This window comes from Sturnus vulgaris, chromosome 22 (genome assembly GCF_052056855.1).
Source record: "Sturnus vulgaris isolate bStuVul1 chromosome 22, bStuVul1.hap1, whole genome shotgun sequence".
Taxonomy (NCBI): Eukaryota; Metazoa; Chordata; class Aves; order Passeriformes; family Sturnidae; genus Sturnus; species Sturnus vulgaris.
The window spans coordinates 9,287,848-9,300,736 of record NC_142264.1 but is presented as its reverse complement, the minus strand read 5'-3'; the positions used below and the strand labels follow the sequence as shown (position 1 = coordinate 9,300,736).

Genomic DNA, 12,889 nt, shown 5'->3' with positions numbered 1-12,889 from the left:
CACTTGCCTTTCTCACCTTAATTTCCTCTCCAGGCTGTTTTGTTAACAAGGACTGAGCTCCTTCCTCATGGCTCTGAACCCCTGGCGTGCTCTGGGTGTCCTTGCCAGCACTCCCCTTCCACCAGGGCCAGGCTCAGCAGGCAAATGAGCACCTCAGAGCTCCAGGTGGGTGTAAAACATGGATCGAGGGCAGCTCCACCCAGGGTCACTCAGTGCTGAGGACACATCAGACAGGGTTGCTACCCCATGGTTGCTCTAATTCATGGACATCCTCTGCATTCCCTGCTCTTTCCCAAGTCCCTTCCCTGTTCCTGCCCTCTGTGGTGCAAGAAGGACCAGCAGCAAATTGAGGAGAATCCAGCAGCACATGGAGCCCACAATAAAGATAACGAGGTTAGTCCACCTGGAAAAAGAACTTCACAAAAGCAGCTGAACCATCTGTGTGGGTGGAATTCAGCCTGCTGGACCTGCCAGAGGAGTTTGAGGAGGACAAGGCTCAACAACTGGAGGCAGTGAAACCTGCTTCCTTTTCTAGCAAAACAATTGCACAAGGGGCAAAGGTGTCTCAGCTGGGCTGACAGAGCTACCTTGAGGTGAGTCTGTGCTCTGCTTCTCCTCATCAGCAGGGTCTGGGCCCAGGGAAGAGGAAAAACATCCCTGGGAGATCACAGCCTCACATCTGCCTGTGTTAGAGACAGCAGCCCAGGAGGGAGAATTGGGGTCTTTCCTTCTTCGACAGCTTCTGTGAATGTCATTCTATGGCAAGAAAGTGAGAAAGAATCAGCAGGGCTTGGGTCGGAAGAGACCTTAAATCCCATCCCCTGCCATGGCAGGGACACCTCCCACTGTCCCAGGCTGCTCCAAGCCCCAATGTCCAGCCTGGCCTTGGGCACTGCCAGGGATCCAGGGGCAGCCACAGCTGCTCTGGGCACCCTGTGCCAGCCCTGCCCACCCTCAGATATTCCTGTGGTAATTCCTGTAACCAGCCATCCAGCTTGAACCAGAATAAACACTGCTGGTTCTTGTGCTTGATTCTTGTGTTCTGGTTTTTATTGTCATAAAAAATCAGTCCAGGACTCAGGAGATAATTGTTATTGTAGTTTTAATATTAATTTTTCCCCCTCAGGCCAGCATCAATTTGCTGTGCCAAAACTGAGTTGCCTGATGAAGGTTACAGAATAAAGAAGTGGTGAAATGTGTACAAAATCCTGGTAATGAGTCATTACCAATCTGATACAAAGCAACCCAATGATTAGGAATGCAGTTTCATATTATCACTTTAACAAGCACAGTTGTAGGTAGAAGCAAGTAAATACCCTCAGAAGAAATGTGTCTCATAGCATCTGTTCTTTCTTTTGTTAATTATTGACTCATATGAGCCTGTGGAAGGAGCTGATGGATTCCGCAATGCTTCTTGTTCTTTTTAGCTCTGAAACTCCATTTCCCTGTCTGCTGTGGAGGCTGAGAGCTGCTCTGGCAGTTTGTGTCCACTCTCCTCTCTGCTTCCAGAGGAGGAAGGAAGGGAGCCCTGGTGTGCTGGGAGAGGAAAGAAAGGGCTGTGGCTGCAGGGGTTTATTCCCCTGAGCTCACACATCCATCAAAGTGTCATCAGTGATTTATGAAACAAAGCCTGGGTAGCAACAACAACAAAACATCTTCTCCAGAGGGTCACAGCCACGTTTGTTCCCAGCCCACGTTCTCCAATCCAGCACCGTGGTCTCTGCTCAATCACTACTGAATAATCACATAATTGCAGAGGGATTTTTTACAGGTGGTTCCTTGAAGAGCAGCCAAAGGGCAAGGAAAGGAATCTGTTTTCCATCTCTTACACCCAGCAGAACAACATTCATGGGCTTTGGCTGTGGAGATGCAGGAGCAGCCCTGCAGCCAGCAGGGCCCTGCCTGGGGGGCTTTGGAGGCTCCAGGACCTCCAGCCCTTGGCCAGTGCTGTGTCTCAGCACAGGGACTTGCACTTGCAGGTGTTTGTGGCCTGACTCTGCCTTGGGGGGGTCACTGGACCTTTTGGATGCCACAGGAATTTTGGGCCATGACCTCGTGGCCTCTTGCAGGAGCTGCATGTCCTGATGTTTCAGTTCAACCTGCGTGTGTGTGGGAGGTTTGATGTTTCAGAACTTGTCTACCCTGGTAGCTGGAGGGATCCTGCAGCCTTTGGGCCCCAAAAGGGAAATGCAGATCACCATCTTTGCAGTGAAACTCAGGAGTTCCTCCTAAAAACCCAAAAGTTGCAGCAGGGTTTGGGTGAACCCTGATTTACTGTAACAAAATAATTGTTGCTGCCTTTTTGTGATGCATCTCGGGGGTTGTGAGAGTTCTGGGTCAATGGTGAGCCTTAGGAAGGTGGGTTTTCCTGTTTATTAGTCAGTCACACCACATTCCAAGTGGAAGAACGGGATGATGGATGCTTCCCAGGAGCCTGAAGGAAGGTGATTGTTGGTGTTGCAGGATATCCTTGGGGCTGCAATGAATAGAAATACTAACTGGCAGCTACCCCCTGTGTTTCTTAAAATCTCTTTAGGAGTAAAGAGGCTTAGATTGACACACAAACTGAGGAGAATAGGCCCTGGGGAGCAGAGGGACAGAGTCCTGTTCCTCAGGGCCTTTGTTCCAGCAATACACAGCTCAAACAGTGGAATGGCAGCAGTCAGGCTGGCAAGGAGTGAAGGGCTGCTGACTACTCAATTATTCTGGGTTTTAATTCCAGCCCAGTCAGCTGGACTGAGCCTTGGACAAAGCAGCTTGTCCTCCCTGGTTTGACAAAGGAATTTCAAACCTGCCCTTGCTGCTGCTTAGGAATGAGATGTTGTCATTGCTCAGGAGCTTGGCTGTGCCCCTTCTGTGTCTGCTTCAAGTTTCTCCTCTGATTTTGATTTTGATACGATTTTGTGCCCCACCAAAACTGGGGCAGACTGCTTTGTCTCCCCAAGTTTGCTTTTCATTCCCTGCTCTTCAAAGCCTGCCTGAGTTCCAGGCTCTCTGACACCACCCCAGCTCCTGCTTCCCTCTCACCTCCAGCTGGGGCTTTTCTCCTTCCCCACAGGTTCCACCTGCTTGCCACTTCTGTGGGGTTGTCTGGAAGCAGCAGGGACAGGGTGTCTGTGCTGGCTCTCACTAAAGCCACGTGCAGAGCAGTGGGGAGCTCTGTTTGGTGCCTGTTGTGTGATAATGCTGTATACACATTTTATTGGCTTATCTCTGGGTACTGATGATTATCAAACAGGGCAACAGCCCAGCTGTTAATTGCTCCCAACTCTTAGGAATCCACAGTGAGTTTGCAGATTGCTGCTGGGCTCTGCTGGCAGTGGTTGGGCACATGAAGGATCCTCACAGGTGCTTCTGCTCCCACCAGACTTCTTCAGGAGAACACCGAGGCCCTTGGGCTGAAGTTGTGCAATCACAGAATCCCAGACTGGTTTGGCTTAAAAGGGACTTTAAAATTCATCCCATCCCACCCCTGCCATGGCAGGGACCCCTCCCACTGTCCCAGGCTGCTCCAAATCCCAGTGTCCAACCTGGCCTTGGGCACTGCCAGGGATCCAGGGGCAGCCACAGCTGCTCTGGGCACCCTGTGCCAGCCCTGCCCACCCTGCCAGGGAACAATTCCTGCCCAATATCCCATCTAAATCTACCTTCAGGCTGAGGGCAGAGGGGGAAACACCAACATGCCAGGGCTTCCCACTGCTGAGAGGGGGGTCCTGCACCCCCTGTACCCCAAGGCCACCACAGGGGTCCCTCAGCAGCACCACCAGCTCCAGCCCTGCCCTCCCAAACTGGGCTTTAATCACTCTAAAATCTAAATATTTTAGACTCATTCGTCAAAGACCTTATTGCTCATGACTAGCCACGGTTTGGGAATCAGCTGCTGTGTTCTCAGCTCACAAATTGTTGGCTTTTCTACTTTCTGTAGTATGAAGTAGTATTTTTGTTGGAGCATCTCCTACAGATCTGAGTGAGTTGTTATGAGTTATTCCACTGCTCCTGCCCTGGTAACGTTTGTCCCTGTGGGAAAAGCTTCTCTCCCCTGGAACAAAGGAGTCACGTTGGGTTTACTCATCAAAAATTGCATATGTATAAAATATCAGTGTTGTCCTTGCTCTCCAATCCCTCCCCAGGTCTGACTCGTACCATACATTAGAACCCATCACCCGCAGCCTGGCAACTCTCTCTGTTGCCATGGGAACAGCTCCACTATCCTTTCATGGAGAACCTCAAATATTCCCATTTTCAGAGCTGCTAGAACACCTCCAGTCCTGGCTGCTTTCATTCACTTGCTCACTCCTCTCCACGAGCTCTTCTCCCAGTTCAGTTACTCAGCACTTCTGGGATCCTCACGAGCTGCCTGAGGGAGTCACACAGCACTTGGAGGGCACCTTTGTCTGGGGCAATGATGCTGCCCTTGGGTTTATTTCACATGCAGATCAATCGTGGAATTAGCATTCTCTAATATACATTAAATTGTGTATTAAATTGGCACTTAATAGAAAATTATCAAAGCCCTAGTTGCTGCACACTTGTCTGCATTTACACAGCAAAGGGTAAAAGTTTCTGAGTTTTTGCCCTCGGGTGGGTAAGGGAGGCTGGGTTAGGTGGAAGCAGCTGCCCCGGGGTGAGTTTAGGGTGGGAGGGTTGTGATGTGTTTGTCACACCTGAATTGCACTGCCCAGTGTGGAACCCAAGCCCAGCTCTCCCTGTCTGTGGAGGAGCTGTGGGACGGAGGATCCTGGGGGTCTCTGGGTCCCCGTTCCTGCAGCTGGCACAGGTTTGGTTCTGGATAATCATAAATAGCTATTGAAGGCTTATTATTTCACTTATGGAAATATTGCACTAGAAGAATGTGAATTTTGAGTAAGATGGTTTTAAAAACAATTCTTGGAGGGGAATTTTTTGTTTTGTTTTGGGGTTTTTTTTGGTTCAAACAGGTGTCATAGCAAGACACTTTGTGCTTTTATCCTGCTAGAAATTCCAGGAACAAGTATTGCATTGTGCCCATGGAGGAAAAAGGGAGAGGCTGAGGGCACCTCAGGGTGTTCAGATCCTGGCACAGGGTGCCCAGAGCAGCTGTGGCTGCCCCTGGATCCCTGGCAGTGCCCAAGGCCAGGTTGGACATTGGGGCTTGGAGCAGCCTGGGACAGTGGGAGGGGTCCCTGCCCATCACAGGGGTTGAACAAGATGAGTTTTAAGGTCTGTTCCAACCCAAACCACTCTGGGATTCTGTGCTCTGGTGGCACAACCAGATCTCAGCTGGATCCTCCACTCTAAACAGAAGGAGGTGAGGGGCTGGAGAGCAGCTGTGCTTTGGGAAGTCTGGATGCTGTGACCACAGCTTTCCTGTACACCTGGAGCCTGTCACAGCCTCACACTGGGAAAACAGCAGCTGAAGATTCAGGTAAGGGGTAATAGCGAGGAAAACAAAATAAGAGAGTGACAAAACAGCAGGAGAAAAACACTCTCAGCTGCAAAATACCCAATAGCACTGCTGAACAAGATTGGCTCGGTGCAGCCCCAGATCCTGAGGCGCTGGGAAGAGCCGGCTCGGAGAATCCCCAGTGGCTGACGGAGGGGTTTGATTTATTCCTGGCAGCCAGACACTGCTCCCTGCCTGCGCCGGTGCTCGGGCACGGCAGCCACGGCCGAGAGGGGCGGCTGCTGTGCCAGCCCGGGCTGGGCAGCTCCGGTGCGGAATTGATGCCGGCACAGCCGGAGGGGCACGGGGGGCTGGGGATGTGACCCAGCCCTCGGGAGGAGCGGCGGGAGCTGTGGCTGTGGCTGTGGCTGTGGCTGTGGCTGTGGCTGTGGCTGTGGCTGTGCTGCTCCACAGGCACCGGGCTCTGATCCCCCCGGGATTTCTCCAGCGCTGACTCGCTGTGCTCAGAGCCCAGCCCGCTCTCCAGCACAGCCCTCGCATCCCTGCGGCTCCCGAGCCCTGCCCGCAGCCCCCCGGGCCAATGTCACCTGTACCCAATGGGGCGGACCCCGAGGTGCCACGAATGGATCCCAGGATTCTCATTTTCCTCCTCTACGTGATGATCCTGCACGAGCTGGTGAGTGGCTGGATGGAGTACCAGAAGCAGATGGCCAAGCCAAAGAAGCAGGCGGGTCCAGTGTGGTCCTCCAGGTGAGTTGCTGCCTGTTCTGTCCCCAGAGGGGCAGAGCTCGGGGATTTTTTGATGGGGAGGATTGTTTTTGTGTGCACCCACACGTCCTTATAGATGTGTCTGTGTCTGTCTCATCTGCTGGGCATTAATGCACTGCGGGGGGATTAAGGTCTGTTAATCCTTCGAGCCTGCATTGTCTGAGCATCCCGTGCATTCGACACACTTGCAGATAAAGCCTGTCATTTGCCTGGGGTTTTTTTGAGATTTTTTTTCTGTGGAAATGTGCTGTAACTCAGCATATTTGCTGTGACTCGGGTTCCCGATCACCAGACCTGGAAGAGAAAAATGTGGGTAGCACAAGGAGCTACACTTCATGCATGATATTCATCAATGAGGCACAAACCTCCAGAGGCTGCCTGCAATCAGAGTATTTCATGTTAAATCACTACCGTGCATGGCACTATCATCTCCACTATCTCTCCGTCTCCTCCCACTCCCTGGGCTGTGCCCACTACACCAATCCCTTGTTTTCTGCCTAACAACAAAAATGAACTGGAGAAATAAGGGTAATTAATGAAAAATGCTGCATATCTTTAAAATTCAGATCTGTTCCTGCAAACATTCACATGTAACAGTGTTTGGGGTCGTGGTCAGCTTGGATGGGGTCTTATCAGGAAGAATATCTGGACATCAGATATTCCTTATCAGCCCTGTGATTAGGGAATCACACCCCAAAATCCACCTCCTGCCAGATCTCAGGCCGTGGCACACCAACCCCTCAGAGCTTTGGACCTAATAACGTGCCTGTGACCCAGTTTGCTCCAGGTCTGACTGCTGCAGCTCGAGTGCACAGAGCTCTCAGCTCAGTCCTTATCCTAATCCTCTGATGTGCATCACTCCCATCTGCAATTGCAGCCCTGCTGTGCCTGGTGCTGCACAAACACCCCCCAGAGGTGTCTCCATCCATCAAACCCCCAAGAGAAAGCAGAGCTGTGAGGATGCACCCATGGCTCACTGGAAATCAACAGCTCCCAGCCCCTTCATGCACAGTTCAGGAAAACATTCCCTGGGCTGGAATTCCTGACCAGCAGAGCTCAGCTGCACCTTGTGCAAGTGAAATGATCAGCACTGGGAACACTGCCACGGGTGGAGACAGCACAGAAATAGCTTGAAAGGGATGGGGCTGGCTGGGTTCTGATCGAGGTCACGGGCAGATTTCCTCGCTGCCTCCACGGCAGAGTGCAGGGAGGAATTGGGACACAACTTGCCCTGAGCTCTGGGGCACCCTGAGGCCAGAGAGAAATCCGAATGCAGTTATTGGGTTTACTGGAAGCCACCAAACAACTTGCATCCAGCAGCCAGAATAATGTTGCAAGACTGGGGGTTTTTAAAGGCAATTAGGTACCCCATCAAAACCGAAAATCCCCAAGAGCTGCCACCTCACCCAGCCTCATTTTGGGATGTGGGACCAAGCTGGATGATCTGGGCTCTACATCCTGGAGCTGGGTGTGCAGCCCACCCTGCTGTCACTGCCCTGCTGTCACTGCCCTGCTCCTGCTGCTCCTCCAGCTGCCCCAGCTTGGGAAAGCAGAGCCACCAGGTCTGTGTGGATCACCTGGATAATTCACAGATTGCACCATAAACAGGTGAAGCTCTGTGACCCAGAGAACTGGAGAATTTCAGGACGAATTGGGATCCTTTTACTGGAATTAGGACTATTGACAATGAGAGAGAGACGGGGATTACTGATTTGTGATCAGAATCCAAATTTGCTGTGAGCTGCAGATGCTTATATACCATTTTTAGGAAGGCTAGGAATTTTCTACTGTATTTATTGGGTTAAACATCACACTGACAAACTTTACATTTCTACTTAGTGAAATCTTTTTTCCTGTTGCCAGTCTTGATCTAATTTTCTTGTAATTTTCAAAGCTTTGTTTGCTCTTGTTAAGGCATTTTGGTTATTAAACTGCATATGCTAATTAAATCCACAGTGCTACCAGTCTCTGTTACCACAGGACTGTCCCATATGGACTCCCTGGTTCTGGTGTAGCCTGGGCTCACACACCCCTGCTGCAGTAATGCTGAGGTGCTCTTCACTGATGAGCCCACGAGGTTTCCAGTGCCCAGAGAGCACAGCTGGAGCCAGATGTTCATCCTTCAGTTTGGCCCTGGGCCCAGAAACAGCTGCCACAGCTGTAGCCTGGCTGTCCATGGACTTCAAGCTGTGGCTCAGCAGTGGGAAAAAGCTTCCTCAAGCCCTGCACCGGGCCAGGACCAGCACAGAACCTGCTCCAGAGTGAGAACAGCACCTGGGACACCCAGCCCAGCCCTGGTGACAGTGACAGTGACAGTGCAGCCTTGGCAGGGCTGGTGCCATCTCCAGGAGGAATGACAGCGAGGGGCTGGTGTGATCTGGGACTCAAGGGTTATAGGATTTTAGGATGGATTTTCAGACACTGCCAAGGCAGCCACCCAAAACCTTCCTGTAAGAGTTTAACCCTGAGGAAAGAGCAGGGCAGAGCTCCTTGGCTGGGCTGGATGTGAGGGCTCAGGTTCCCTGCACAGCCTGGAGCTGGGCCAGCTGGGGAGGTGAGGCTCCATCTCCTGCCACTGCCCCTGAGTGCCACCTCCCAGCCTCGGAGAGGTAATTAACATGAAAACCAATTAGGAAATTCAGTTATAAAGCAGCGAGCTAAGTAGCAATTAGGACAGGAGGGTGCTCTCTCTCGACTGTAGCCTCAGCCCAGGCAGATTTCAGGGCTCTTCCTCCTTTTGTGGTTGTTGAATAGTAACAGGCTCTGTTGTGAGGCAGCTTTTTCTCACATTCACAGCTTTTCCACAGCTCTTCCTCCGCTCCTGGAGTGGCTGGCGGCTCCCCCGCCCCTGCTCCATTCATCAGCGTCTCCTGGCACAGCCCCGTGTCCCTGCTGCCTTTCCTCCAGGGCTGTGGGCACGGGGGATCCAGCACAGAACCCTGGGCTGGGCTGGATTGGAAGGGGCTGTAAAGATCATTTCACTGACCCCAGGGTCACTGTCCCAGGCTGCTCCAATGTCCAGCCTGGCCTTGGGCACTGCCAGGGATCCAGGGGCAGCCACAGCTGCTCTGGGCACCCTGTGCCAGGGCCTGCCCACCCTGCCAGGGAACAATTCCTGCCCAATATCCCATCCAGCCCTGCCCTCTGGCACTGGGAGCCATTCCCTGTGTCCTGTCCCTCCATCCCTTGTCCCCAGTCCCTCTCCAGCTCTCCTGGAGCCCCTTTAGGCCCTGGCAGGGGCTCTGAGCTCTCCCTGGATCCTTCTCCTCTCCAGGTGAGCACCCCCAGCTCTCCCAGCCTGGCTCCAGAGCAGAGGGGCTCCAGCCTTGGAGCAGCTCCGTGGGCTCCTCTGGACAATGCTTATTGATGAAGCCACTGGGGATGACAGGACAAGTGACTGAGCAGGATCTAGAAAGAGGAGAAGTTTCTGATCACCAGAGATCACCATGGACAGCCCTTTTTGCAGGAATGGGGGGGCTGTGGCCCGAGTGAATGCCACCCCAAATTCCTACAGACACTGCTGTGCCCACATCACCCTCTGCACTGGCAGCACAAGGTGCTTGTCTGCTAGATGTGAAAATGGGGAGGGAAGGTGTTAACCAGGAGGGAGGAAAGGAAAGCCTGGACCCAGTGCCCAGGGAGGGGAGAAATGCCCAGGGTAAGGGGGTCTGAGTGTTCAGTTATCCCAGAGGAGCTCCAGGTGAACACAATCCCACTGCTCCTGCAGCTGAGCCAGCTCTGTGACACTGTCCCGGCCATCTCTGCATGGGGTGTGGTGAATTGTGGTGGGCTGGGTTCATGGAATGTTGGTTCACCTCCAGGATCACCCCCTGAGAGAACCCAGGGTGGCAAAAATCCCAAAGAAGTGCCAGGAGTGCACATTGTTTGGTTTCGTTGTTTGAAGGAAAACTGCTCAAATAATGGGGTTCTGTTTATGGGGCTTATGGGGTTCTGTTTAGGGAATTTATGGGGTTTATGGGGCTCTATTTAGGGGGTTCTGAGCTGCACCCGTAGTTCAGCAGCTCTTTCCAGGTGCAGGGAAGGTTCCCATCACCCATCAGGGGCACAGGAGAGGCTCAGCCCTGATTCTCTGCCCACCCTGAGCACCAGGGGCTGCAGCAGGATCCCGCACTTGATCCCTCGGCAACAGTGGTGGTGAACCAAAATTCCCTGTCCTTTTAGGAGCCTGCACTGGGTGCAGATGTGCCCCAGCCCTGTCCCACGGCACTGACGATGTCTTGCTTTGTTCTTGCTTTGTTCCTCAGCAGCAGCAGCAGCAGATCAGCCCCCTCCAGCTTCTGCAGGCCCCTGGTGCACTCCGTGCGCAGGGAGAGGTACCGGGACTGGAGGAAAGCGGGAAGGATCATCCGGAAAGCCTGAGCAGGGACTTGCTGGGAGCCTGGGGACACTGCTGGGAGCCCAGGGACACTGCTGGGACAGAGGCAGCCACCCCTCAGGGTTTGCAGCACCTCCCACACGGAGAGCATCCTCCAGGGATCTGCATCCTGCAGCTTTCCATGGCTGAGAGGGAATGAGCCCTTCCCTCTGGGAATTCATCCCTGCCTGGGGAGGAGGCACCATGGAGCAGTGGGATAGCCCAAACTGGGACGAGGCTTTTGCCACCCAACACCATAAAGTGACTTTTCTGTCTTCTTCCCCAAAGGCTGAGTGGGTGGAGAGAAGATTTCCCAGGGGGAAAATGGAATTTGCTGCTGCAGGGCAGTGGTTTCAGGTTCCTCTCCTCCTGCTCCAGAACTCCATGGCCAGTCAGCAGCATTTCCCAAAATGACTGGAAAACCTTCAGGGTCCAGTTTGTCACCACTGCCAGGAGGAGTTGCCTCCCCCAGAAGTCACGGCACTTTGGGAATGCTGGCTCCCTGTTAAGTCTCATGCACTAAGAGCCTGCCAATTTTTTCCTGCTTTTCCTCACCTTTGTTAAATGAGTTGCTCCAGGGAAGAGAAGGGAAAATGCCCTGAGCCAGTGACTCAGATTTATGTCAGCAAATGCAATTTACTGCAATGGCCTTGTAATTAGCATTTTTGGAGCCTTCCCAGCAGCTGAGGCAAATAAATGTAAGAGCCACCTTCTAATGAGCAGAGAGGTGGGGAAGGAATACAATCATGCTCTTTTAGACTCTGCTGTTTAGATTTTAGAGGCAAAAGTCAGTTGTGCATCCTGCAGCCCACAGAGCTGTTGTGGGCAGGATGGGAATTGTGGAGCATGGGAGGGATTCTGACACTGGGCTCTAACAGCAGCTGCCCATGGCAAAACTGCTCCTTATTTGTTGAACATAATGTTTGGCTCAAACACAGCCTGTTCTGCTCGTTGCCAGCCATTTGTGAGCCTGACTCAGGCTCCCAGACACATTATCCAGACGCAGATAGGAAGGGGAGTGGGAATAGATTATGCATTCATTACCCAGAAGTAGCCACCGATACGTTTGCACATTTGTCTGCTGCTCAGTTGTTTGCAAATCGTTCCTGATGGTTGATGCTGTGTTTGTTCAGTCACCCAGGGCTGCAAGTTCCCAATCCTCTCTCCCAGGCAGGCTGGATCAGTAACTTGCATGTAAATCTCTGCTTTCACCTAGAGGAGATGAAGTTTCTACCTTCAAGTTCATGCCTTGTGTTGAGATGGTTTTGAAAAAGGAGGCAGAAGTAGCTGGTAACAGTTCCTGCACATTTCAAAGCATAAACTCTATAAAATTGTGCCTCAGCTCTGGGACACTGGGGCTGTTCCCCTGTCCCGATCCATGCAGGTACAAGTGACAGCAACAGACAGAGATGTCAGGAGGGAAAACATCCAGGAAGTGTTTCTGTGTGCTGGGGGAGTTTGCTTCCCTGGAGTTGAGTGTGTTTGAGGGTTGTTCTCCCCGTTCTTCTGTCAGAGCCTCAGTGAGTTTGGGAGCTCTGGCTGTGGAAAAAGGGTTTGAATTAATTGCTGCAGTGAGGCAGGGTAAGGCTGGCCCCAGGGACCACACTGGGCTCCCAGCCTCAGCAGGACAGACAGACTGAGCAGGGACAGAGAGATGCACCTTTAAGGAAGAGTGAAGGGCCAGGACTGCCTTGCCCTGATGATCCCATGCTGGATTTATCCCTGTAAATATAATATTGTTTACTCCAATAAACTCTTTTACATACACAGAATTCAGACTGTCTGCTTTCTTTCAGCTCTTGTGTCTCTCTGCTGGTTTTGGCTTTCCCAGCCTGGGACCCAGTGAAGGTGTTGGCTGGAATCTCATGGTGATCCAGTATGGATAAAAGCTGAATTCGTAGCACAAATGTTCATGTTCTCATCCTTTATGCAGAGGAACCCAGGACTGCCAACCAGAGTCTGGTTTCAGATGGTTGTAGGTTTGGTTTGGGTTTTTTAATATCCAGGTCACTCTGCAGCTCTGTTGGAGGAAGTCCTGTCCAAGGAATGTACCCTGGGGTAGGAGCTGGTGATGGTGAAGAGTTTGGGATCCACCAGTCTGCAGTGGTGTGAGAGACCTGAGGGAAGGGTGAAACCCAGAGCTGGGTCCAGACCCTGTAAGGACTCACCTTCCCCCTGGCATTTGGGCTGACCAATGGTCCAGGGTGAGGAGGACACAGCCCAGGGTGGCCAGTGGGCACCTGTGTGTACCTGCAGCCCCCTGAGGGCTGTGGGTCTGGCTCTGCACCCCTCAGCAGCCCTGGACACACATTTCCTCCTGCAGGAGAGGGGATGACTCCTCAGCAAGGAAAGGCTGTGCTGTG

The 12,889-nt window shown here is 52.5% G+C and overlaps 1 long non-coding RNA gene across 5 annotated transcripts; it reads left to right on the top strand.

The window, feature by feature from the left end:
* Positions 1-5,033: 5,033 nt before the first annotated feature.
* Positions 5,034-12,298, top strand: LOC148221447 (uncharacterized). 5 transcript variants are annotated; one of them, XR_015808076.1, is made up of 3 exons: positions 5,034-5,404; positions 5,871-6,133; positions 10,420-12,298. It is a non-coding gene; the product is annotated as an uncharacterized LOC148221447 (long non-coding RNA). The 5 variants fall into 5 exon arrangements; XR_015808075.1 differs by having other exon boundaries at positions 5,040-5,404; positions 5,910-6,133; positions 10,417-12,298; XR_015808074.1 differs by having other exon boundaries at positions 5,040-5,404; positions 5,837-6,133; positions 10,417-12,298.
* The last annotated feature ends 591 nt before the right edge of the window (positions 12,299-12,889 follow it).